This window comes from Odocoileus virginianus, chromosome 2 (genome assembly GCF_023699985.2).
Source record: "Odocoileus virginianus isolate 20LAN1187 ecotype Illinois chromosome 2, Ovbor_1.2, whole genome shotgun sequence".
Lineage (NCBI taxonomy): Eukaryota > Metazoa > Chordata > Mammalia > Artiodactyla > Cervidae > Odocoileus > Odocoileus virginianus.
This window is the reverse complement of record NC_069675.1, coordinates 90,362,975-90,387,591: the sequence shown is the minus strand read 5'-3', so window position 1 is coordinate 90,387,591 and position 24,617 is coordinate 90,362,975. Positions and strand designations below refer to the sequence as shown.

General features: G+C 38.7%; 1 protein-coding gene across 10 annotated transcripts in view; it reads left to right on the top strand.

Moving 5' to 3' along the window:
- The window catches only part of DENND1A (DENN domain containing 1A), a 527,524-nt gene that overhangs the window by 20,893 nt on the left and 482,014 nt on the right, over nucleotides 1-24,617 (top strand). The gene's annotated exons all lie outside the window — the stretch shown is intronic.

The window sequence follows — 24,617 nt, the reverse complement described above, 5'->3', positions numbered from 1 at the left end:
GTCGTCCCCTTCTCCTCCTGCCCCCAATCCCTCCCAGCACAGGGTCTTTTCCAATGAGTCAACTCTTCACATGAGGTGGCCAAAGTACTGGCGTTTCAGATTCAGCATCAGTCCTTCCAGTGAACAGCCAGGACTTATCTCCTTTAGGATGGACTGGTTGGATCTCCTTGCAGGCCAAAGGACTCTCAAGAGTCTTCTCCAACACCACAGTTCAAAAGCATCCATTATTCGGCGCTCAGCTTTCTTCACAGTCCAGCTCTCATATCCATACATGACCACTGGAAAAACCATAGCCTTGACCAGACGGACCTTTGTTGGCAAAGTAATGTCTCTGCTTTTTAATATGCTATCTAGGTTGGTCGTAACTTTCCTTCCAAGGAGTAAGCGTCTTTTAATTTCATGGCTGCAATCACCATCTGCAGTGACTTTGGAGCCCCCCAAAATAAAGTCTCACTCTTCCCATTGTTTCCCCATCTATTTCCCATGAAGTGATGGGACCAGATGCCATGATCTTAGTTTTCTGAATGTTGAGCTTTAAGCCAACTTTTTCACTCTCCTCTTCCACTTTCATCAAGAGGCTTTTTAGTTCCTCTTCACTCTCTGCCTTAAGGGTGGTGTCATCTGCATATCTGAGGTTATTGATATTTCTCCCAGCAATCTTGATTCCAGCTTGTGCTTCTTCCAGCCCAGTGTTTCTCATGATATACTCTGCATATAAGTGAAATAAGCAGGGTGACAATATACAGCCTTGACTTACTTCTTTTCCTATTTGGAACCAGTCTGTTGTTCCATGTCCGGTTCTAACTGTTGCTTCCTGACCTGCATACAGATTTCTCAAGAGGCAGGTCAGGTGGTCTGGTATGCCCATCTCTTTCAGAATTTTCCACAGTTTATTGTGATCCACACAGTCAAAGGCTTTGGCGTAGTCAGTAAAGCAGAAATAGATGTTTTTCTGGAACTCTCTTGCTTTTTTGATGATCCAGCGGATATTGGCAATTTGATCTCTGGTTCTTCTGCCTTTTCTAAAACCAGCTTGAACATCTGGAAGTTCACGGTTCATGTATTGCTGAAGCCTGACTTGGAGAATTTTGAACATTACTAGTGTGTGAGATGAGTGCAATTGTGTGGTAGTTTGAGCATTCTTTGGCATTGCCTTTCTTAGGGATTGGAATGAAAACTGACCTTTTCCAGTTGTGTGGCCACTGCTGAGTTTTCCAAATTTGCTGGCATATTGAGTGCAGCACTTTCACAGCATCATCTTTCAGGATTTGAAAGAGCTCAACTGGAATTCCATCACCTCCACTAGCTTTGTTCGTAGTGATGCTTCCTAAGGCACACTTGACTCCACATTCCAGGATGTCTGGCTCTAGGTGAGTGATCACACCATTGTGATTATCTGGTTCATGAAGATCTTTTTTGTACAATTCTTCTGTGTATTCTTGCCACCTCTTAATATCTTCTGCTTCTGTTAGGTGTATAGCATTTGGTATGGAGTCAGGTCCATGCCATGCTCTAACTCAGCAGTTCCCAAATATTTGGAATGTTTTTACCAATAAAAATATAAAAGCCAGTTTTGTGGAACTACATAAAAATGATCCTCTCACTAATATTTTTGAAAAGAAATTAGATTTTTACATCAAGAAAGCAGGAAGAACATGATGTTAAATTAGGGACAGTTTTAAAAATTGAATTAAATACCTGTCTATGGAAAAATACATTGTACTGTCCCATTTCCCCCTCATTTTGCTACTGACTAGAAAAGAGCCTTCCTGCCAACTGTCCACAGATAATTGGACCCGGAGCCTTAGCCCAGAATGAAGTCTTCAACTTGCAAACTTGCGAACGCATTTTGTTTTACCATTTCTGTGACACCTAGTCATGTGTTTCCTCATGGTAGCTCATATTTGACTGTTTACTTTTATATTAGATTTTGTCTCCTTGACTAAATTGTAAGCTCGTTAAGAACCATTATATGTATGTATTTAGGTTACTCATAGATATGTGTTAGATAAGTTAAATTTAGATGCCTGAGATGCTAGTTGAAACCTGGAAATATTTATAGAACACACATTTAAGTATATCACAGCTCTGAATGTTGTTTGTTTCCTGAGAAAAAAGAAGTTTTAATATGAATCATCAATCTCTTTCTCATCTCTCTTTTCCTCCTCAGCGAAATTCATTCAGTTAACAAACTTAGTGCTTGTTAAAAGTGAAGCCTTTGCTAGGGTGCTGAGAGTAGAGATAGAGTGAAACAGGGTTCCCAGTCTGGTGGAAACATGCACATGTAAGTAGAAAGTATAGAGTGCCTCCTGGGAATCCATATACTAGAGCTCTGAAACAGGCCTTGTGACAGTGTGGAGACAGCAAGTGAGTTTTGTAAGGGAGTCAGAGGAGCCTTCAAACAGGAGGCTTTCATTCATTAGCACATATCTCTTAAATGTCAACTACTTGCTAACCACTGTTCTAGATGCAGCTTGAATGAATTGCACATTGTTTGGAAATATAGCAATTTTAGGCAGGCAAATTGGCATCTAAAACATGTCCTTTTGAAGTAAGAACAGACCTGGGTTTGAGTTCATATACTCCAGATATTTGTCCTTAGGCAAGCTATTTAATTTCTCTAAGATAATTTTGTAAAATTCAGAAATACTTTCTACCTCACAGTATTATCCTGTGGATAAAAATGAGGTGTGTTGTTTAAAGAGCTTTTGTTCTGTGCTCAGCCCTTCTGAGATAGCTCAATAAATGGTAAGTATACATACATGGTATGTAGGGTGATTAAGGTTTGATAAGTGCAGTGTGACTATAATACTGTGTGTGTTTTGTGTGTGTGTGTGTGTGTGTGTGTGTGTGTTGGTGTAGAGGGTGGTGGCAGATGAAGCTGAAAGGTCTAGCCAAGACTGATTGTAAATGGCCTTGCATGTCATGCTAATGAGTATCTTTATTTCTGATTGCATTTAGGAGCCTTGGAGCTTATATTGTATTTTTTGTCTTTATTTTCTAAATTGTGTTGAGGCATTCTGAGCTGTAGCTTAATAGTTAGGAGCATGGACTTGAGTGAAAATGTGTGGGTCCTAGTCCAAGCTTCCTGATTTCCTACATACCTGACCTCAGGCAAGTACTTTAACTTATCTGTACCATAGGTTCTTTATTGGTATACTGGATCATGAACATTTTGTTGTTGTTCAGTCACTCAGTCGTGTCTGACTCTTTGTGACCCCATGGACTGCAGTACGCCAGGCTTCCCTGTCCTTCATCATCTCCTGGAGCTTGCTCAAATTCATGTCCATTGAGTCAGGGATGCCATCCAACCATCTCATCCTCTGTCCTCCCCTTCTCCTCCTGCCTTCAGTCTTTCCTAGCTCAGGGTCTTTTCTAATGAGTCAGCTCTTCCCATCAGGTGGCAAAAGTATCGGAGCTTCAGCTTCAGCATCAGTCCTTCCAGTGAATATTCAGGACTGATTTCCTTTAGGATGGACTGGTTTGATCTCCTTGCAGTCCAAGAGGACTCTCAAGAGTCTTCTCTAACACCACAGTTCAAAAGCATCAGTTCTTCAGTGGTCAGCCTTCTTTGTAGTCCAACTGTCACATCCATACGTGACAATTGGAAAAACCATAGCTTTGACTAAACAGACCTGATCTTTGTCCGCAAAGTAAAATCTCTACTTTTTAATACACTGTCTAGGTTTGTCATAGCTTTTCTTCCAGGAGCAAGCGTCTTTTAATTTCATGGCTGCAGTCACTACTTGCAGTGATTTTGGAGCCCAAGAAAAGAAAGTCTGTCACTGTTTCCATTTTTTTCCCCCCATCTATTTGCCATGAAGTTATGGGATTGGATACCATGATCTTCCTTTTGTGAATGTTGAGTTTTAAGTCAACTTTTTCACTCTCCTCTTTCGTGTTCATCAAGAGGCTCTTTATAGTTCCTCTTCACTTTGTGCCATAAGGGTGTTGTCATCTGCATATCTGAGGTTATTGATATTTCTCCCAGCAATCTTGATTCCAACTTGTGCTTCATCCAGCCTGGCATTTTTCGTGATGTATTCTGCATATAAGTTAAATAAGCAGGGTGACAATATACAACCTTGACATACTCCTTTCCCAATTTTGAACCGGTCCATTGTTCCATGTCCAGTTCTAACTATTGCTTCTTGACCTGCATACAGATTTCTCAGGAGGCAGGTGAGGTGGTCTGGTATTTCCATCTCTTGGAGAATTTTCCACAGTTTGTTGTGATCCACACAGTCAAAGGCTTTAGCATAATCAGTGAAGCAGAAGTAGATGTTTTTCTGGAATTCTCTTGCTTTCTCTATTATCCAGTGGATGTTGGACCATTTGATCTCTGGTTCCTCTGCCTTTCCTAAATCCAGCTTGAACATCTGGGAGTTCTCGGTTCACTTACTGTTGAAGCCTAGCTTGGAGACTTTTGAGCATTATTTTGCTAACATGTGAAATGAGTGTAATTGCACAGTAGTTTAAACATTCTTTGGCATTGCCTTTCTTTGGGACTGGAAGGAAAACTGACCTTTTCCAGTCCTGTGGTCACTGCTGAGTTTTCCAAATTTGCTGGCATATTGAGAGTAGCACTTTAACAGCATCATCTTTTAAGATTTGAAATAGCTTAGCTGTAATTCCATCACCTCTGCTAGCTTTGTTTGTAGTGAGGTTTCCTAAGGCCTACTTGACTTCACACTCCAAGATATCTGGCTCTAGGTGAATGGTCATACCATTGTGTTTATCTGGGTCATTAAGATCTTTTTGGTATAGTTCTTCTGTGTATTCTTGCCACCTCTTCTTAATATCTTCTGCTTCTGTTAGGTCCATCCTGTTTTTGCCTTTATTGTGCCCATCTTTGTATGAAATGTTCCCTTGGTATCTCTGATTTTCTTGAAGAGATCTCTAGTCTTTGCCATTCTATTGTTTTCCTCTATTTCTTTGCATTGTTCACTTAGGAAGGCTTTCTTATCTCTTCCTGTTATTCTTTGGAACTCTGCATTCAAATGGGTATATCTTTCCTTTTTTCTTTTGCCTTTAGCTTCTCTTCTTTTCTCAGCTATTTGTAAGGCCTCCTCAGACAACCATTTTGCCTTTTTGCATTTCTTTTTCTTGGGGATGGTTTTGATCACTGCCTCCTGTACAGCGTTATGAACCTCCATCCGTAGTTCTTCAGGCATTCTGTCTATCAGATCTAATCCCTAGAGTTTATTTGTCACTTCCACTGTATAATTGTAAGGGGTTTGATTTAAGTCATACCTGAATGGTTTACTTGTTTTCTCTACTTTCTTCAGTTTAAGTCTGAATTTGGCAATAAGGAGTTCATGATCTGAGCCACAGTCAGCTCCCAGTCTTGTTTTTGCTGACTGTATAGAGCTTCTCCATCTTTGGTTGCAAAGAATATAATCATTTGATTTTGGTATTGACCATCTGGTGATGTCCATGTGTAGTGTCGTCTCTTATGTTGTTGGAAGAGGGTGTTTCCTATATGTTTGTTTTGTTTGCATGTATGCTCTTTGAGCCATTTTTGTTTTTAAAGCTATGGAACTCTTTGTCAGAGGAAATCTTAATTGAAATTTAGACATCTAAAACAGTAAAAGTAGTTCTATGTTCAGGGCATAGAACTTTTATAAGTTGGGAGCTTAGGAAATTATCATTTATATGAATCTAAATCAATATTTTGATATAGAAATAATGAACCTTCGTGTTAACGTCTAAAATATGACTTTGTAATTTGCAAAATACAAAAAGATTGCAAATCTTTTTGATTTAGAATAATAGAACTGTATGATGTCAGAAGTGGAAGAGATCATTCTTAGTGATCTGTTTAAGGATGGGGAGATAAGATTCTAAAGAGAAAAAAGTCTTTAAAGCTATGTTGCAGCCAGTCCACGGTGCTCCTGTGTTAGTCCTCCTAGCCCAGTGTTGTCTCTCAGTTCTTGGGCAAAGCTGCACAGCCAGTTCATGGCCAGAACCAGGGCAGGCAGCTAGTTTTCACCATGCTGGGACTCATGCTTGTTTACAGTTTGTAAAACAGCAAGAAGTTTTCTTGGCTTTAATGTTAGCTTTGCTCCAAAGTCAGAACTGGACATGTAACTACAGACTGGTTCCAAATCAGGAATGGAGTACGTCAAAGCTGTATATTGTCACCCAGTTTATTTAACTTATATGCAGAGTACAGCATGAGAAACACTGGGCTGGATGAAGCACAAGCTGGAATCAGGATTGCTGGGAGAAATAATCAATAACCTCAGATATGCAGATGACACCACCCTTATGGCAGAAAGCGAAGAACTAAAGAGCCTCTTGATGAAAGTGAAAGAGGAGAGTGAAAAAGTTGGCTTAAAACTCAACATTCAGAAAACTAAGATCATGGCATCTGGTCCCATCACTTCATGGCTGACAGACTATTTTTTTGGGCTCCAAAATCAGTGCAGATGGTGACTGCAGCCATGAAATTAAAAGATGCTTGCTCCTTGGAAGAAAAGCTATGACCAACCTAGACAGCATATTAAAAAGCAGAGACATTACTTTACCAACAGAGGTCCATCTAGTCAAAGCTATGGTTTTTCCAGTTGTCATGTATGGATGTTAGAGAGTTGGACTATAAAGAAAGCTGAGCACCAAAAGATTGATACTTTTGAACTGTGGTGTTGGAGAAGACTCTTGAGAGTCCCTTGGACTGCCAGGAGATCCAACCAGTCACTCCTAAAGGAAATCTGTCCTGAATATTTATTAGAAGGACTGATGCTGAAGCTGAAACTCCAATACTTTAGCCACTTGATGCGAAGAATTGACTCAGTTGAAAAGACCTTAATGCTGGGAAAGATTGAAGGCGGGATGAGAAGGGGACGCCAGAGGATGAGATGGTTGAATGGCATCCCTGACTCAATGGACATGAGTTTGAGTAAACTCCAGGAGTTGGTGATGGCCAGGGAGGCCTGATGTTCTGCAGTCCATAGGGTCACAAAAAGTTGGACACGACTGAGTAACTGAACTGAACTGAACTTGCTCCAAAGGTGCTCTGTGGATTATTTTCTGTTCTTCCATTTGGTCTTGAAGTTTTCTGAAGGGCCTTGAACTTAGGCTCCTTAAATATTCCAAGATGCCTTTCCTTATATTGGTGTTTTCATGTCTGTGATTAAGTGCCATCTATCAATAAATCTAGAGTAAATCTATAATAAACTATGTGAAAGGTAAAGATGTTCTATTATAAATTAAAAATCATCATTTTATTATTTACCTGTGTGAGTGAGCATACAAACTGTAGCTAAAAATCTTGTGGAAAATTAGTTTTCCTGTCTGTCAGTGATATTTATATTAAGAGAATAACAGACACTTGAATAGATGTCCGTGGTAGGTCACATAGAACTTGGTCCTGAACACTTGGAGTTGAGGTTCCCTAGTCAGTGTCTCAGGTAATCCCACATTCTCCAGGTCCTTCTAGAATCAAACAGACTCTTGTGTTGGATTTTCTGTCTCCCTCTTTCTCTCTATGGGCTTTTCCTACTTGTGGTCGATGTTGGCACTGTTATTTAACTAAGTAGGCCCTAAACCTGGCTGACTATGCAGTAGACTCACCTGGAGAACTTAACATTTTTTTTCTAGGACCCCACCCTGGATACTCTGAATTAGAATCTCTGGGACCTGGGAATCTGTATTTTCAAAAAGATTCCTCAGGTGAGTTTGGTCAGTTAATAGACGTAAATTCTAGAAAAAGTCATATAACTGATTGTAGCTCTGTGACTCAGTTCTGAATCCTTAGGGGAGAGAATTTGACTGACTTAACTTGTTGAGGTTCCCCCCCCCCAACTTTTTAAAAAATGGGAAGTGTGTATGTGTGTCTCATAGTGGTACAGCATGCGTATATCTGCTTCTTAGTGATGAATGAATAAGTAGCAGTTTTGAAGGTTGTTATTAAAATTGAATGTGGCTGGATGTATTTCCCCAAGTCACAGAAAAAATAACTGAATGGAGAGACTACTTCAATTTTAAGCAAAATTTTCCTTTGTTGAAAAGAAATTCTTAATTTGGTGTAATCAAATCTACCATATTTTCGCATTATGGTTTGTACTTTTGAAGTCTAAAATCCTTAGCTGTCCAAATCTATGGTTTTTGCTTTGGACACCATTAGAGAAGGATTACAAAGAAAAATTTTTAGAAGGAGGTCAGCTGGAAATTGAAGAATTGTGGATAGGAAAGAGAGAATGAGCCTACCTCAATTTAAATTCCAGATTCTTTTCTGTATAGATAGTTGTGTTGTCTTCAAATGGAACAATTTAATTTTTTCCCTCCCATTTCTTATGATATTTCTTTTTCTTGCCATATTGCCTTGCTTAGACTCTCTAGTGTGATAGAGAAGTGGTGAGGGTGGATATACTTGCCTTGTTCCCAATCCTATAGTCAGTCCTTCACCATTAAGTATTATATTAACTATAGGTTTTTTTGTTGAGTTCCTTTATTAGGTTGAGGAGGCTAATTTTCTGAGCTTTTTTAAAAATCATGTTGAATTTTATTAAGTGCTTTTTCTGCATGAATTGATGTAATTATGATTTTCCTTCTTTAGTCTAGAGAAAAAAGATTTTTCTTTAATATGACGTCGACTTCATTGATTTTTCAATATTGAGCCAGTCTTGCATCAGAGGAATAAATTCTACTTGGTCATATTGTATATTATTGAATTTAATAAAATTTTTTTAAGGATTTGTGCGTCTATATTTGAGCAGGATATTGGTCTGTAATGTGTGTGTGTGTGTAGAATTTATTTTTTTGGTACTATCTTTGTCTTGTTTTGGTATCAGAGTAGCACAGGCCTTGTAGAGTGAGTTGGAAAATGTTTCTTCCTCTCGTTTTCTGGAAGATAATGTATAGAATTGGTATTAATTCTTTAAATGCTTAGAATTCTCCAGTGAAATTGCATCTACTGAGATGATCATTTTACTTTAGTTCATGTTGTTACCATTTCTGATGTTCTTTATTCCTTGGTATGGATTTATATTTCCATCTAGCATCATTTCTTTCTGCTTGAAGGACTTCTAACATTTCTCACAGTGCAGGTTTGCTGGTGATGAATTCTTTCAGCATTTGTAATGTCTGAAAAATCTTTATTTTGCCTTCATTTTTGAAGTATTCTCTGGGAATAGAATTCTAGGTTGTCAGTTTTTTCTCTCAGTTGCTGTACTGTCTTCTCTTGCCTTGCTTCTGACAAGAAATCTGCTGTCATTCGTTTCTTTGTTCCTGTGAATGGAACGTGTGTTTTTTGTTCTGCTTTTAAGATTTCTCTTTATTACTGGGTTTGAGCAATTTACTTATCATTTGTCTTAGATTTCTTTATGTTTTTTGTGCTTGGGTTTGTCAGACTTTTTGGATTTGTATATTTATAGTGTTCATCAGGTTTAGAAAGTTTTGACCATTATTTTTTTCAAATATCTTTTCTGCCCCTCTCCTTCTGGGAATTCCATTTCCTCATATTTGAGGCTGCTTTAAGTTGTCCCACAGGTCATGATCCTCTGTTTTGTTTTTGAGATCTTTTTTCTCTGTTTGATCTTGGATAAGTTTTAAAATAATATCTTTAAGTTTACTAATCTTCCACAGTGTTAACTCTGTAGTTAGTCCTATTTAGTGCATTTTTCACCTCCTATATTGTAGCTTTTGTCTGTAGAAATTCATTTGGTTCTTTTTAAAATCTCCCATGTCTCTAACACTTTGAACATGTAGAGTACAGTTATAACAACTTGGAATGTCCCAACTGCTAATTCTAATATTTATGTCAGTTCTAGGTTACTTTTTTGTCTTCGTTATTGGTTATTTTTTTCTTGATTCTTTGCATGTCTGGTAATTTTTTATTGACTGCCAGGCATTGTGTATTGTACCTTGTAAGGTGCTGGGTATTTTTAGATTCTTGTAAGTATTCTTGGGCTTAGTTTAGTAGTGTGACACAATCATGGGTCATCTCATTTGTTTTCCATATCAAGGGATTGCTGTGGTATGTTGCTTGATGTTTTGAAAACTGTTGTTTCATATATTTTGTCAGTTAAGCTGTTTGACACTTTGAAAGAATTTGATCCTTCTGGGTCATGCTTTTAAGGTTTGTTAGCTAGAACTGAAATAGTACTTGGTCTGGGGATAATTATTACCCATTGCTAAGGTAACACCCTACTGTGTTCTCTGCCTCATGAATTGTGAGTCATGAGGGGTTGGTTTGTTTGTTTCGTTTTGTTTTTTAACCTTGGTTAGTGGGAACAGGCATTATTTTTGTCCCTTTGTGAGTACCAGGCTATCTCTAAGATTTATTCCTCTAGCACAAGTAATTTACACACACACGTAATTTACACACACACACACACACACACACACACACACATATCAATAGTGAAGCTGTATACTCAAGGAGGGCCCTTTGCAGGTCTCTGGAGTTCTTTCTATGTAGCTCTCTCTTCTCTAGTACTCTGTGCTGAGAAAAAGTAGATCTAATAAATAAATAAAAAGCAGTTTATAATTCCTGAATATCCTTGAACTTGGATAATCAGCTCTCAGGGAGGCCCAAACGACTGCCCATGGAGTGCTCAGTACCATGAGCTCAGTGTTCTGAAGACATTTTCAGTTGCCCTTAGGTGTTAGCAGTGCAGCTAGATTGCTTTCTGAAGGGAGTAGAGGAGGAAAAGACAGAGAAATATTAAATAAATATTACTGAGTGAAAGAAATGCATATAAAAAGACTACATACATATAATTCCAACTATATGAGAGTTTGGAAAAGGCAAAATTATGGAGACAATAGAAAAAAGAAAAATCGGTGCTTGCTAGGGTTTGGGGCAGGAGCATGGAGGGATGAATAGGTGGAGCACAGAGGCTTTTTAGGTCAGTGAAAATACTCTGTATGCTATAAAGCTGGATACATGTCATCATACATGTCTAAACACATAGAATACACAATACCTGAAGTGAACTGTAATGTAAACAATGAACTTTGGGTGATAATGATATATCAATGTAGGTTCATCAACTGTTATGAACTCTGATGGGAGATGTTGATAATGGAAGGTAATGCATGTGTGAAGGCAGTAAGTATGTAGGAAATTTTCTAATCTTCCTTTTAACTTTGCTGTGAACCTATAACTTCTCTTTTAAGAAAAGTCTTAAAAAAATCAATGAAGTAGCCATCTGTATGTCTTCCTTGGAGAAATGTCTGTTTAGTTCTTTGGCCCATTTTTTGAATGGGTTATTTATTTTTCTGGAGTTGAGCTGGAGGAGTTGCTTGTATATTTTTGAGATTAATCCTTTGTTGCTTCGTTTGCTATTATTTTCTCCCAATCTGAGGGCTGTCTTTTCACCTTGCTTATAGTTTCCTTTGTTGTGCAAAAGCTTTTAAGTTTCATTAGGTCCCATTTGTTTATTTTTGCTTTTGTTTCTAATATTCTGGGATGTGGGTCATAGAGGATCCTGCTGTGACTTATGTCGGAGAGTGTTTTTCCTATGTTCTCCTCTAGGAGTTTTTATAGTTTCTGATCGTACATTTAGATCTTTAATCCATTTTGACTTTATTTTTGTGTATGGTGTTAGAAAGTGTTCTAGTTTCATTCTTTTACAAGTGGTTGACCAGTTTTCCCAACACCACTTGTTAAAGAGGTTGTCTTTTTTCCATTGTATATCCTTGCCTCCTTTGTCGAAGATAAGGTGACCATAGGTTCGTGGATTTATCTCTGGGCTTTCTATTCTGTTCCATTGATCTATATTTCTGTCTTTGTGCCAGTACCATACTGTCTTGATGACTGTGGCTTTGTAGTAGAGCCTGAAGTCAGGCAGGTTGATTCCTCCAGTTCCATTCTTCTTTCTCAAGATTGCTTTGGCTATTCAATGTTTTTTGTATTTCCATACAAATTGTGAAATTATTTGTTCTAGTTCTGTGAAAAATACCGTTGGTAGTTTGATAGGGATTGCATTGAATCTATAGATTGCTTTGGGTAGTATAGCCATTTTGACAATATTGATTCTTCCAATCCATGAACATGGTATATTTCTCCATCTGTTTGTGTCCTCTTTGATTTCTTTCATCAGTGATTTAAAGTTTTCTATGTATAAGTCTTTTGTTTCTTTAGGTAGATATACTCCTAAGTATTTTATTCTTTTTGTTGCAATGGCGAATGGTATTGTTTCCTTAATTTCTCTTTCTGTTTTCTCATTGTTAGTGTATAGGAATGCAAGAGATTTCTGTGTGTTAATTTTATATCCTGGAACTTTACTATATTCATTGATTAGCTCTAGTAATTTTCTGGTAGAGTCTTTAGGGTTTTCTATGTAGAGGATCATGTCATCTGCAAACAGAGAGAGTTTCACTTCTTCTTTTCCTATCTGGATTCCTTTTACTTCTTTTTCTGCCCTGACTGCTGTGGCCAAAACTTCCAAAACTATGTCGAATAGTAGTGGTGAGAGTGGGCACCCTTGTCTTGTTCCTGATTTCAGGAGAAATGCTTTCAATTTTTCACCATTGAGGATGATGCTTGCTGTGGGTTTGTCATATATAGCTTTTATTATGTTGAGGTATGTTCCTTCTATTCCTGCTTTCTGGAGAGTTTTAATCATAAATGGATGTTGAATTTTGTCAAAGGCTTTTTCTGCATCTATTGAGATAATCATATGGTTTTTATCTTTCAATTTGTTAATGTGGTGTATCACATTGATTGATTTGTGGATATTAAAGAATCCTTGCATTCCTGGGATAAAGCCCACTTGGTCATGGTGTATGATTTTTTTAATATGTTGTTGGATTCTGTTTACTAGAATTTTGTTAAACACATGAAAAGACATGAAAACACATGAAAAAACACATGAAAAGATGCTCAACATCACTCATTATCAGAGAAATGCAAATCAAAACCACAATGAGGTACCATTACATGCCAGTCAGGATGGCTGCTATCCCAAAGTCTACAAGCAATAAATGCTGGAGAAGGTGTGGAGAAAAGGGAACCCTCTTACACTGTTGGTGGGAATGCAAACTAGTACAGCCACTATGGAAAACAGTGTGGAGATTTCTTAAAAAACTGGAAATAGAACTGCCATATGACCCAGCAATCCTACTTCTGGGCATACACACTGAGGAAACCAGATCTGAAAGAGACACGTGCACCCCAATGTTCATCACAGCACTGTTTATCATAGCCAGGACATGGAAGCAACCTAGATACCCATCAGCAGACGAATGGATAAGGAAGCTGTGGTACATATACACCATGGAATATTACTCAGCCATTAAAAAGAATACATTTGAATCAGTTCTAATGAGATGGGTGAAACTGAAGCCCATTATACAGAGTGAAGTAAGCCAGAAAGATAAAGACCATTACAGTATACTAACACATATATATGGAATTTAGAGAGATGGTAACGGTAACCCTATATTCAAAACAGAAAAAGAGACACAGATGTATAGAACAGACTTTTGGACTCTGTGGGAGAAGGCGAGGGTGGGATGTTTCAAGAGAACAGCATCGAAACATGTATATTATCTATGATGAAACAGATCACCAGCCCAGGTTGGATGCATGAGACAAGTGCTCGGACCTGGTGCACTGGGAAGACCCAGAGGGATCGGGTGGAGAGGGAGGTGGGAGGGGGGGATCGGGATGGGGAATACATGTATATCCATGGCTGATTCATGTCAATGTATGACAAAAACCACTACAATATTGTAAAGTAATTAGCCTCCAACTAATGAAAAAAAATAAAAAATAAAAAAATCAATGAAGTAGAAATTGTGTAATGTATACAGTTGCAGAAACTCCTATAACTTTATAGTTGGGTGCTTTTTTAGTGTGTATTTATTAAATATAGATAAAATTGTGATTTCAGATCCTAGCTTTGTTTCTTACAAGCTGTTGATCTTGGGAAATTAAGCTTTTATTTTTAGTTTCTTTATCTGTAAAATAGGAATGATAATAGTAGCTCTTTCACAGGTTGTTGGGAAGATTAAATGAGGTAATACATTAAAAACTGCTTAGAACAGTATATAACAATAGCTAAGTGCTGGTAAATATTAACAAAGTTTAGAAATTGCTTGCTCTTGTGCAGACTATCTGCTCTTTTTAAATGGGGTAATTAACCTTCCTCTCATAGGTTTGGCTTGAGGATTAAATGAGAAAGAACATAAAAGCAAGTCATCAGTGAAATAAGCTATTTCCATAAGTAGCCTTATGGACTGCTTGAAAATTACATGTTAAAAAAGTTAAATTTAAGTCTTTTTTTCCTGGTAAGGTAGTAAAGCTTTCATGAGCTCTTTGGGATGGTCTGTGCCTCCACTGTAGTCTAGGATTATGAGTTGCTACTTCAGAAAAGTGGGAATAGATTTTGACCTGGGAGTAGTTTTTGAAAAGGTGGCTTGGAAAAGTCATGGGCTTAGGAATCTGGCAACCAGGAATCAGCTGGAATGTCACTACTTCCTAGCCTCAGATTTTGTTTTCTGTTAATCAGGGAAAATAATATTGTCCTACAACCTTGGCAAGGTTTTGACAGTCAGGTACAGAAACTTAGGTAGGAGTTCCACCGTAGCTACAAAAGTATACAAATAGTCACAGTATTTATTAACCATTGAGAGATAAAGTTGTGTATCTGGAGACCCTTTTGATTTTCATACATTGCATTTGTTCAGTGTTTATTTTTTCCTGTAGTGGATCTTCTTGCTAAATTTGAACTCCCATCCCTTGTTGTTAAAATTCATTTATTCCATAGGCTATTGCTACTATTTGGATAGTTCTTTATTTTCTGGATTGCTTTTAGTAACAGTATTTGAAAGCATGAATATCAGATCACAATACTGTCTGGATTACTTACAAAGCCTGTAATTTGTAAGGTGAAGCAATTCTATTTTTTTATAATAAATAATACTCTTTACCTTGGTTTAGTATCTTTTAGTTCACAAAGCACTTTCTCATTTTTCTTTCATTTGATCTCTGAGATGGGCAGTGCAAATGTTATCTCTTGATGGGGGAGAAAGTTGATGTGTGAAACGGTAAATGGTTTATTCTAATCCCACAGAGAGTAAGGGATTTAGCTGGGATTGGAACCCAAGCTCTCTGATATTTAGTCTGGGGTTCTTTCCACAGAACCACATATCATTTTTGTGAGAAAGTCTTGGTTAAAAAACAGGCCAGGGAAATTACTATTAATGAATGGTTGTTTTTGTTTTACTAAAACATTTTTAAAAAACGGCCATAATCTTACAGAAATGTCGGCAATATAGAGAACTGTAAAAAAAAAAAAAACCAGATACCCCATCACCCATGCATAGTTCAGTGTTCTTTTCCTACAAACAAGGGTATTCTCCTTTATAACCACAATACAACCACCAAAATCAGGAAATTAACATCAATTCATTACTACATCTAGTCATTAGACTTTGTTCATATTTTAGTCATTGTCTCAGTAACGTTCCTTACACCAAAACGATCCAGTTCAGAGTCACATGTTGCATTTATTTGTCCTGTCTCTTTAGTTTCCTTCAGTCTGGAAGAGATCTTCAGTCTTCTCTTGATTTTTCATGACCCTCACACTTTTGAAGATTACAGGTCAAATATTTTTTAGACGGTCCCTCAATAAGTTTGTCTGATGTCTCCTCAAGATTAGCTTCAGGTTAAACATCTTGGACAGGAATATCATGGGTGTGTTAGTGTGCTCCTCTCTTTGCATTCTAGTCATTTGTCCATTCCTGATGATGATCACTTTAATGACTTGGTTAGGTAGTCTTTGCCAAAGTTTTACACTGAAAAGTTACTCTTTGTCATTGCAGTTAGTAAAGATTTTGTGGGAAGATACTTTAAAACTACGTAAATACTCCATTTCTCATGAAATTGTCAATTTACTCATTTTCATCAATGGGGTGTTGTGGTTTTCTGTTTGTTTGATTGGTTAATAATCTGTCAATATCCTTATTGATTTTGATGTTCACCTTACCCAGGCTGGCAGTGGGAGCCTTATAAAGCTGTCTCTTGTCTCCTTTAGACATCTCCCCATCATTCTTTGAGAGCTTCTTTTTCTAGTACAATAAGATGTTGCAGTCTCATCCCGTACTTCTCTGCCCCAGCCCTGGAATCTGGTATTTCTTCAAGGACCTCTGGTTCCTTTTAGAGGATGGTTGTATTTAGAAGCTAAGGTCTGGTTACTGGAAATGTTCATTGCTATTGGGTGTTGTTCCTGCCAAGGTCTTTTCAGTAGACAGACCCAGGAAGTATGTGTGTATTAGTCAGGTTATATTTACAGTTCTCTATTATACATTTATTGAAAACCTTGAGTTCACACTAATATCTCCAATTTAAATCCAACTCCACGGAGTTCATTCTAGTTTTCTGGTAGTTGCAACTGTGAGAAACTTGGCCTGTCTTATTGGTCTTGGACTTGAATTGAGTGTGCTTCTCCATCACCTTCTGCCCTATGTGGATGCTGTCCTCATTCACCTTGCTTTCCTGGGGTCACAGTGCCTAGGTCGATGGTTTGACATGACCGTGCTCTCCCACTGGGGTTTCCCTGGTGACTCAGAAAGTAAAGAATCTGCTTGCAATGCAGGAAACCCAGGTTCAGTCCCTAGGTTGGGAAGATCCCCTGGAGAGGGAAATGGCAACCCACTCCAGTGTTCTTGCCTGGAGAATCCCATGGACAACGGAGCCTGGCATTGGGCTACAGTCCATGGGGTCACAAAGAGTCAGGAACTACTGAGCGACTAACACTTTCACTTTTGCTGTCCCACTGCCCTGTGGATGCCCCAAATGCCCTCTGAATCCCCAATATGCTGGGCAAGTCTTCTCTGACCCCCACATAGTCAGCCTCCTCATCCCTGCTCTGGCTCCCCACCTGTCTCTAGGGTCCCTCTGCTTGGACATGCTCCTCACTCTCTTGGGCTCTGACACTCTTACTGGACTGTCCCTCCATGGGGCACACCGTTCACGCTCTGCTTGTATTTTAAATCCTGGTTGTTGCCGCCCTTGGGCACTGATGCTCTTTTCACCCCCACTCAGGTTCTAGCTTCCCATCCCAGGGCGCTTCCCCTCAGCAGATGCCTTCTTCATTCATTCTGATTTGACATTATATTGGCCAGGCCACCTCCTATTGTGGGCCTTGCTCATGATCTGATGTCACTTGTCCGGTCAGCCCTCTGTAGAGACATTTTCCTCACCGTGCTCAGGGTTTAACATCTCATGCTGAGCCATTGCCAACGTGGGCATCTTCCCTGCTCTGCACACATGATAGTTTTAGGAGTAAATTGTTCAGAAAGAGCAGAAAAAAACTTAGGGGAGGCTTTAAAAAAAATTTTAATGGCAAAGGTACTTATTGATAAGGCAATGGATGCCATCTTTGCTGATGCTATTAATATGATTGGAGAGTCTAGATTTTGCACTGTTGCTCAGCACAGGGAAGAGCTTATTAAAAGTGCATGGAGTACTGTACATTGTGGAGGGGCGCACAGGCTCTGTCTTCTCGGGATCCAGCTTTACTTCTTCGAGTTTACTTGCTTTGCACATTGTGGTGTAAGAATCTTTCCATAGGAATCAATGAGTAAGGTAAAACTTTGTAACTCCTCTCACAGCAATATCTGTGTATCTTTATTAATCTGATCCTGAAAACATTATTAGAAATGAAAAGTTAAGTGCAAAATCTTGAAATGACATGTTTGTATAATTATATGACTAAGTTAATCATTTTCTGACAAGTCTCGACAATGACAGCGTTCTTCTATGGAGGCGTTAACTTGTTATGGGTTAGAAAGCACCCTTTGATACAGCATTTTCAGCCTGGAAAACAGCTTTAATTTCAGAGGCTATTGAAACAAATGGAGACTTGTTGGAAATATTAACACTACCTTTTTGTGTGTTTATCTAGCTTAAAGAAATCAATGTTTATTAGGTGATGTTTGCTAGCACCTTCTGAAGTGTATACAGTTTCTTTTGACCGTGTTGTCAACTTTAAGACAGGTCAGTTGGTATGAATTTTGAAATACCTCAGCCCCCTCAGCATATCAGTTTGTAACTAAGGAGACAGTGTGCTGAAGTTTTACCCTAGTCCATAGAAAATAGGCTGCTGTTTTGCTTTAGAATACTAACTGGTGTGAAGATCTGATAGCTGTGAAATAAGGGGTCCCAGTACTGTGTGTGTCTCATTTAGTACTTCTAAATAACACTTAAAGGTATGAGGGCCTAGCATTAAGGCATGGTTACGTTATATAGCAAAGATTCATCTTGTGGGGAGTTAGTGTTACATTTTTCTCCTAATCTCATAATATGTTGTAATCGAAGAAAAGGAGGTCCTAATTGAAAGCTGATGGTCCAGCAGAGTGATCAATAGCTTGATGCTTTTTAAAGAAAAAAACCAGCTTTCCTCTGCCTGAATATTGTCAGAGCTTTTGTCTGTTTCATGACTTCAAGCTGAGTGTACTTAATCGTGTTGATGACATGGCCCTGAGCACTGAGCATGGCCCGTCCAGGGCATCGCCGAGAGTCATGTTTAGAAAAGTGTGGTATTGAATGGGAATGCTCTCTTGGCTTACTCTCAGTCTTCATTCTCCTGGAGGCAGAACTGAGCAGACCTCCCTTCCTTCAAACATATTTTAACTGCTTGTGTGTCATTTTTTCATATTTAAAGAGTGGAGACTGTTGTCAGCAGGTGTGACTTATTGATACCTTTGACTCCAGAGGAAAACATCTTTAAAGAATAACAATCAGGTGTAAGCAGAGCATATTCAGTAGCAAACTTCTTGTTAGAGAAAGAGAAACCGTTATTGGGAACTAGAAACTCTGTGTCAGATGTTGGAGGAAAACTCATTCATCAAACTTTTATTGTGCCAGGTTTATGACTAGGCATATGAGAAGACGGTTGGTGCCCTCAAGGAGCTCCCAGTCTAGTGGGGAAGACAGATACTTAATTAGAGGCACAGTGGTGGTTCTCCTGGTTACACATTGGGATAAGTTGGGGAGGTTTAAAAAAAAAATGCCTGGAGATTCTGATTTAATTGTTCTGGGGTGTGGTCTGAGCCTCAGGACTTTTAAAAGCTCCCCAGGTAATTGTAATTGCATCAGGGTCAGATGTGTTAGAGCTGCAAAAATGTGGAAGTGCAATAACATTTGCACAGAGATGGGAGCACAGAGAAGAGGCACTTAACTTAGTCTAGGATATGAGGGTGGGGGGTTGAGAAGGCTTCCCAAAGAGGAGGAAATGCCTGAGCTAAGGCTTGATGAATGAATTTGTCAAGTGGAAAAGACTAGAAAGACAGTTCTTTGCAGAAGAGCAGCTGAATAAGGTAGAATTGCAAAGTGGTTAGTACTTTTGGGTGATCCATGCTGATTCTGCCATTTCCTTGCTTTGACTTTGGCTAGTTTATCTTCTGAATTTCAGGGTCCTCATCTCTAAACTGGGGGTAATAACACTTACTGGGTTGTTGAAGATTAACTGAGATAATGCATGTAAAGTGCTTAATCATGTAGTCGTGCTTTGCACATGTGAAACAGTAGGTACAAGTAGTGATATGGTAATGATATTGTCACTAGAGAATTGGAGCATGGTTTTTTCAGAGAGCTACCAGTAGTTCCCTGTGGCTGGATCTTAGGGTGCAAGACCATGTGAGGAAAGGGTGGATGGCAAAAAAAAAAAAAAAAAGAGCTTGGCTGATGGGCAGAGTTCCAGGTCATAGAGGTATAGGAGTGTGAGGCAATTGATGATGGGATATCATGGCAGAAGCAGGACATTTTCATGGTAGTATGTTAAGATACGATGTGCTCTAGGAAATCTTGGGTCTGTATTGGTAGGTGGCTCAGAACTTGGTGGTGTTAGCATCATTACATGTACTGAATTGGCAGGAGTGTTACTAGGACAGAAATTGGATTTTCAGTTCGAAGGAGTTGAAAATATATTAAGCATCTTAGAGAGTAATGGAGGAAGTAAGTAGTCTCAAGGTAGTTCCACAGAGTCTCTGGAAATTTTTATTGTATTAATGGTTTAATGAAAATATTAAGTTGCTTGGTCATTTGCATTTAGAGAAGAAACTTAAAAACTTATTTTTTGATTTGCAGAGAAGTAGAAAATGCTTCTATCTTCATTGGCTTCAGTGGCCCTTATGTATATAGCTTGGTATGTTATTTAACTTGTCACAACATTAATCACTACTTCTTCTACAGTACAACATGTAAATGATCATGGATAAGTATGACAGTAACATATATAGTCCAGTTTGTTTTTAGTGTGGTGGTCAGCATTTTTTTTTTCCCCTGAAGAAACTGTCATAATCTTTGGCTCCATGTAATAGAACTCTGGCAGCTATTTGAACTGAGTAAGAAAGTTAGGTAGGTTTATAATTCATTAGAATGAGGCAAAGACTATGGGTAACAGTAGAAGAAAAGTTAGCTGCATTGTTTCCACAAATACTTTTTTCCTTTGAAATCTTTTATTGCAAAAGCACTGTTGAAATGGATTATTGAGGTACACCTTATGTTTATTTTATGTTGTATGTACTAATTATTTAGATGAAGAGTTCCATTTAACTAGATCAGTGGTTCTTAAGCTGTGATCACTAGTTCAGTAGCATCACTATTATCTGGGTACTTACTGGAAATGCCAACTCTTGAGTCCTGCCCCCAGATACCCTGGAGGTGGGGCTTGAAATCTCATCTTTTATTGTGCTGAAGTTTGAGTACTCCTATCATTTATTGAAGTTTTTAGACTCTGGGGAGGCTAGTCTGTACTTCCTTTATTCCTTTTCAATATTTGATTCTGGCTGTGTGCCAGGGACTGTCTAGGCACCTGGGAAACACTCGTGGGTATGACAGATAACAATGCCTGCTCTCCTGCAGTTTTTATTTAGAGGAGAGAAACAAGGTTGTGATTGCTGTGATGTGTAGAATTACAATTTGATGGTAGAGAGTGTGTTGGGGAAGACTTTTTGAGGAGGTCACGTATAAGTTGTATTTTGAATGACAGGAAGAGCCATCTATATGATGATCAGTGCAAAAGGCCACAAGATAGAAATGAATTAGGTGTGTTGAGGGGCAGACAGAAGGCCAGTGTGGCTAGAATGCAGTGGGCAAGAGGAGAGAAGTCTGAAATGAAATTGGAGATAGGCAGAGGCCAGATCATGTAGGACCTTGTAAAGACTTTTTCCCTCCTCATTTTTTTTATTGTAATAAAATACATATAACATAAAATTTACCAGCCTAACACATTTTTTTGGTATTTGATTTTCTTTTTAAAGAAATTTATTTTTAATTAAAGAATAATTGCTTTATAATATTGTGTTGGTTTCTGCCATGCTTCAACATGAATCAGCTATAGGTATACATATGTCCCCTCCCTCCTACCTTGCACCCTATCCCACCTCTCTGGGTTGTCACAGAGTGCCTGTTTGAGCTCCCTGAGTCATGTAGCAAATTCCCACTGGCTATCTATTTTGCCACCCTCATGGCAGAGAGTGAAGAGGAACTAAAAAGTCTCTTGATGAAAGTGAAAGAGGAGAGTGAAGAATTTGGCTTAAAGCTCAACATTCAGAAAACTAAGATCATGGCATCTGGTCCCATCACCTCATGGGAAATAGATGGAGAGACAGTGGAAACAGTATGAGACTTAATTTTTTTGGGTCCAAAATCAGTGCAGATGGTGACTGCAGCCATGAAATTAAAAGACGCTTACTCCTTGGAAGGAAAGCTATGACCAACCTAGATAGCATATTAAAAAGCAGAGACATTACTTTGCCAACAAAGGTCCGTCTGGTCAAGGCTATGGTTTTTCCAGTGGTCATGTATGGATGTGAGAGTTGGACTGTGAAGAAAGCTGAGCGCCAAAAAATTGATGCTTTTGAACTGTGGTGTTGGAGAAGACTCTTAAGAGTCCCTTGGACTGCAGGGAGATCCAACCAGTCCATTCTGAAGGAGTTAAGTCCTGGATGTTCATGAAAGGACTGATGCTGAAGCTGAAACTCCAATGCTTTGACCACCTCATGGGAAGAGTTGACTCACTGGAAAAGACCCTGATGCTGGGAGGGATTGGGGGCAGGAGAAGAAGGTGATGACAGAGGATGAGATGGCTGGATGGCATCACCCACTCGGTGGGCATGAGTTTAAGTAAACTCTGGGAGTTGATAACGGACAGGGAGGCCTGGCGTGCTGCGATTCATGGGGTCGCAAAGAGTCGGACATGACTGAGCGACGGAACTGAACTGAACTGATCTATTTTGCATATGGTAGTGTATACATTTCCATGCTACTCTTTGTATTCCTCCCACCCTCTCCCCCGCCCTGCCACCCTATACCTACAAGTCTGTTTTCCATTTTTAAGTGTATGGTTCAGTGATATTCAGTACTCTCGTTGTTGTACAACCATCACCACCGTCTATCTACCGAACTAAGACTTTGGTTTTTACTTTGAATAGTATGGGAAGTTTTGGGAAGGTTTTTAGCAGAGGACTGCTAAAAAAAAGTATTAATAAAAGGATTATCAGCCACTGAGTTGAAATTTCACTGTAGGAAGGTAGGGAGAAGGCAATGAGACCAGTTAAAGTATTACGGTAATTGAGGTAAAACGTTGATGATCTATCAAGGATGGTAGGTTGGGGATGCTGAGACTCATTGAGTTTCTGGGCATATTTTGATGATTAAATCAAAATAATTTGTTTGGTTGATTTGGCATATAAAACAGGACTGAAGGATGATACCAGATTTGGTGTTTTTTGTTTGTTGTTTTTTTTTTTTTTGCCTGCATAACTGGATATCAGGAAGTGCAGGTTTGAGGAAGAAAAGTGCCATTTGTTAAATTAGAAATTCTTCTTAAAGATCCAGATGGGGATGTTGAGCAGGCAGTTGGATGAGGGAATCTAGGGTCAGGGAAGAAGTCAGGTTGGAGACAGGACTTTGGAGCTTATCAGCATTTGCCTGGTAATTAATACCATGAGACTGAACGAGATCATTTAGATAATGAGTGTAGGCAGGAAGAGGTCTAGCACTAAGTTCGAGGGTAGGAGAGTTTCTCTGAGAAGGAATCAGCAAAGGAGCAGCCAGTAAGGCAGGAAGAATACCGCTAGAGAGTGATGTCCTGGCAGGCATGTGAAGAAAGTGTTTGGAGAAGGAGGGCAAATCAATCAGCTGTGTCAAATGCTGCTGAGAGGTTAAGACAAGCATTTGAGATTGACCATTTTGGCACATTTTAGCAATGGGGAGGACATTGATGATCATGACAAGTTGTTTTGGTGGTGTGGTGAGTTCAGAAGCCTGGTTAAAGGGTTGAAGAGAAAGGGAGAAGAAGCAGAGATAGAGTTTAGACAACGTTAGAATGTTCTTCAGTTAGACAGCAGATCTGTACAAACCACCTTAAGTTAGTGGCACGAGTTAATGCTCCAATGTTAAAAAAACAAATTTGGTATGTAACACCTTTGCATGCTCATGTTTGTTCCTTTCAGCTTTTTAAATAGAGAAAAATAAACTTAAAAGTGGACATTTGGGTTAAAAAAAATGCGTGGAATCTTTGAGGAATCTCCATGGAGTCCTAGGGTCCTGCAGAACACACTTTGAAAGCCGTTATCTTAATCCAGAGGAATGAAATTCTGAGATGAAATTCAGCCAGTTGCAAAACAGGCTTAAAGATATTTCTAGGTTTTAGAGGGAATCTTCTTGGTGCTCTTCAGATGAACTTAGAATATTCCTTTCTTTCAACAAACCCTCTACTTTTAAATCATTTGAATCAAGGGATGTTCCATGTGGTGTTTTCCGCAAATGTTTTGGTGACCATGGGATGCTGACCTTGTTGGTCTTTTTGTACCCTCTTGCGGGGGGGGGGGGGGGGGGGGGGAGTTCAAAAGCATTTTAAAATAGCTTTCTTAAAACATGAGTTTACTTTTAGTTAAGATACTCTGATTTATTGTCTAATTTAAAAATTATATTTGACAAAGGTATATTTAAATCCCTTGAATTTTAGAGCAGGCAATTCTTTTCACTGTAGGTACTTATTTAAAGCACATTTGAAATTCTCTTCAGTGAGGAAATGATGGTTCTTCACAAGAGAAATAGTAGATCCCTGATTGGCAACTACTCCTGAGGAATTGGAGGGAGTATTACAATATTGAGTCTAAGATGCTGTTCTTTATAAGATGCACTGTTATTATATGTACTACTAAGAAAGAAAAATTGCCATTTAGACTTGTAAGATGCAATAGATTGTAAAACATGGGAAAATGAGGGAGAAAAATTTCATCTTAGAATCAATGAAACCCAGAATTTGAGTGCCTGGAGGTCTGAGTTGTAGTTCTGGCTGTGTTTCTAACTAGTTGTGAGACTACCAAGTCATTTAGACTGTCTCTGCTTTAGATTCCTCACCTGTATGGTGAGGATGATGACTGATCCACCTACCTCATAAGATTATAATGAGGATAAAAAGAGGTAAATGAGATAGTTATTTTGGAAAGTGGAATCTGCTGGGCAAATTCAAGGTATTTAGTTGATGGCAATTCCCTTAGATCTGATTAGGCAACTCAAAGTTTCTTCTCTGAGCTTTTTGTCAGGTTTAAAATAGAATTCAGTCATAGACATTTGAATGTGTAACATTTTCTTCTGCTAAATGATTTTCTTGCAATCTGGAAATAATCTTTTTATTGTAGTTTTAGAA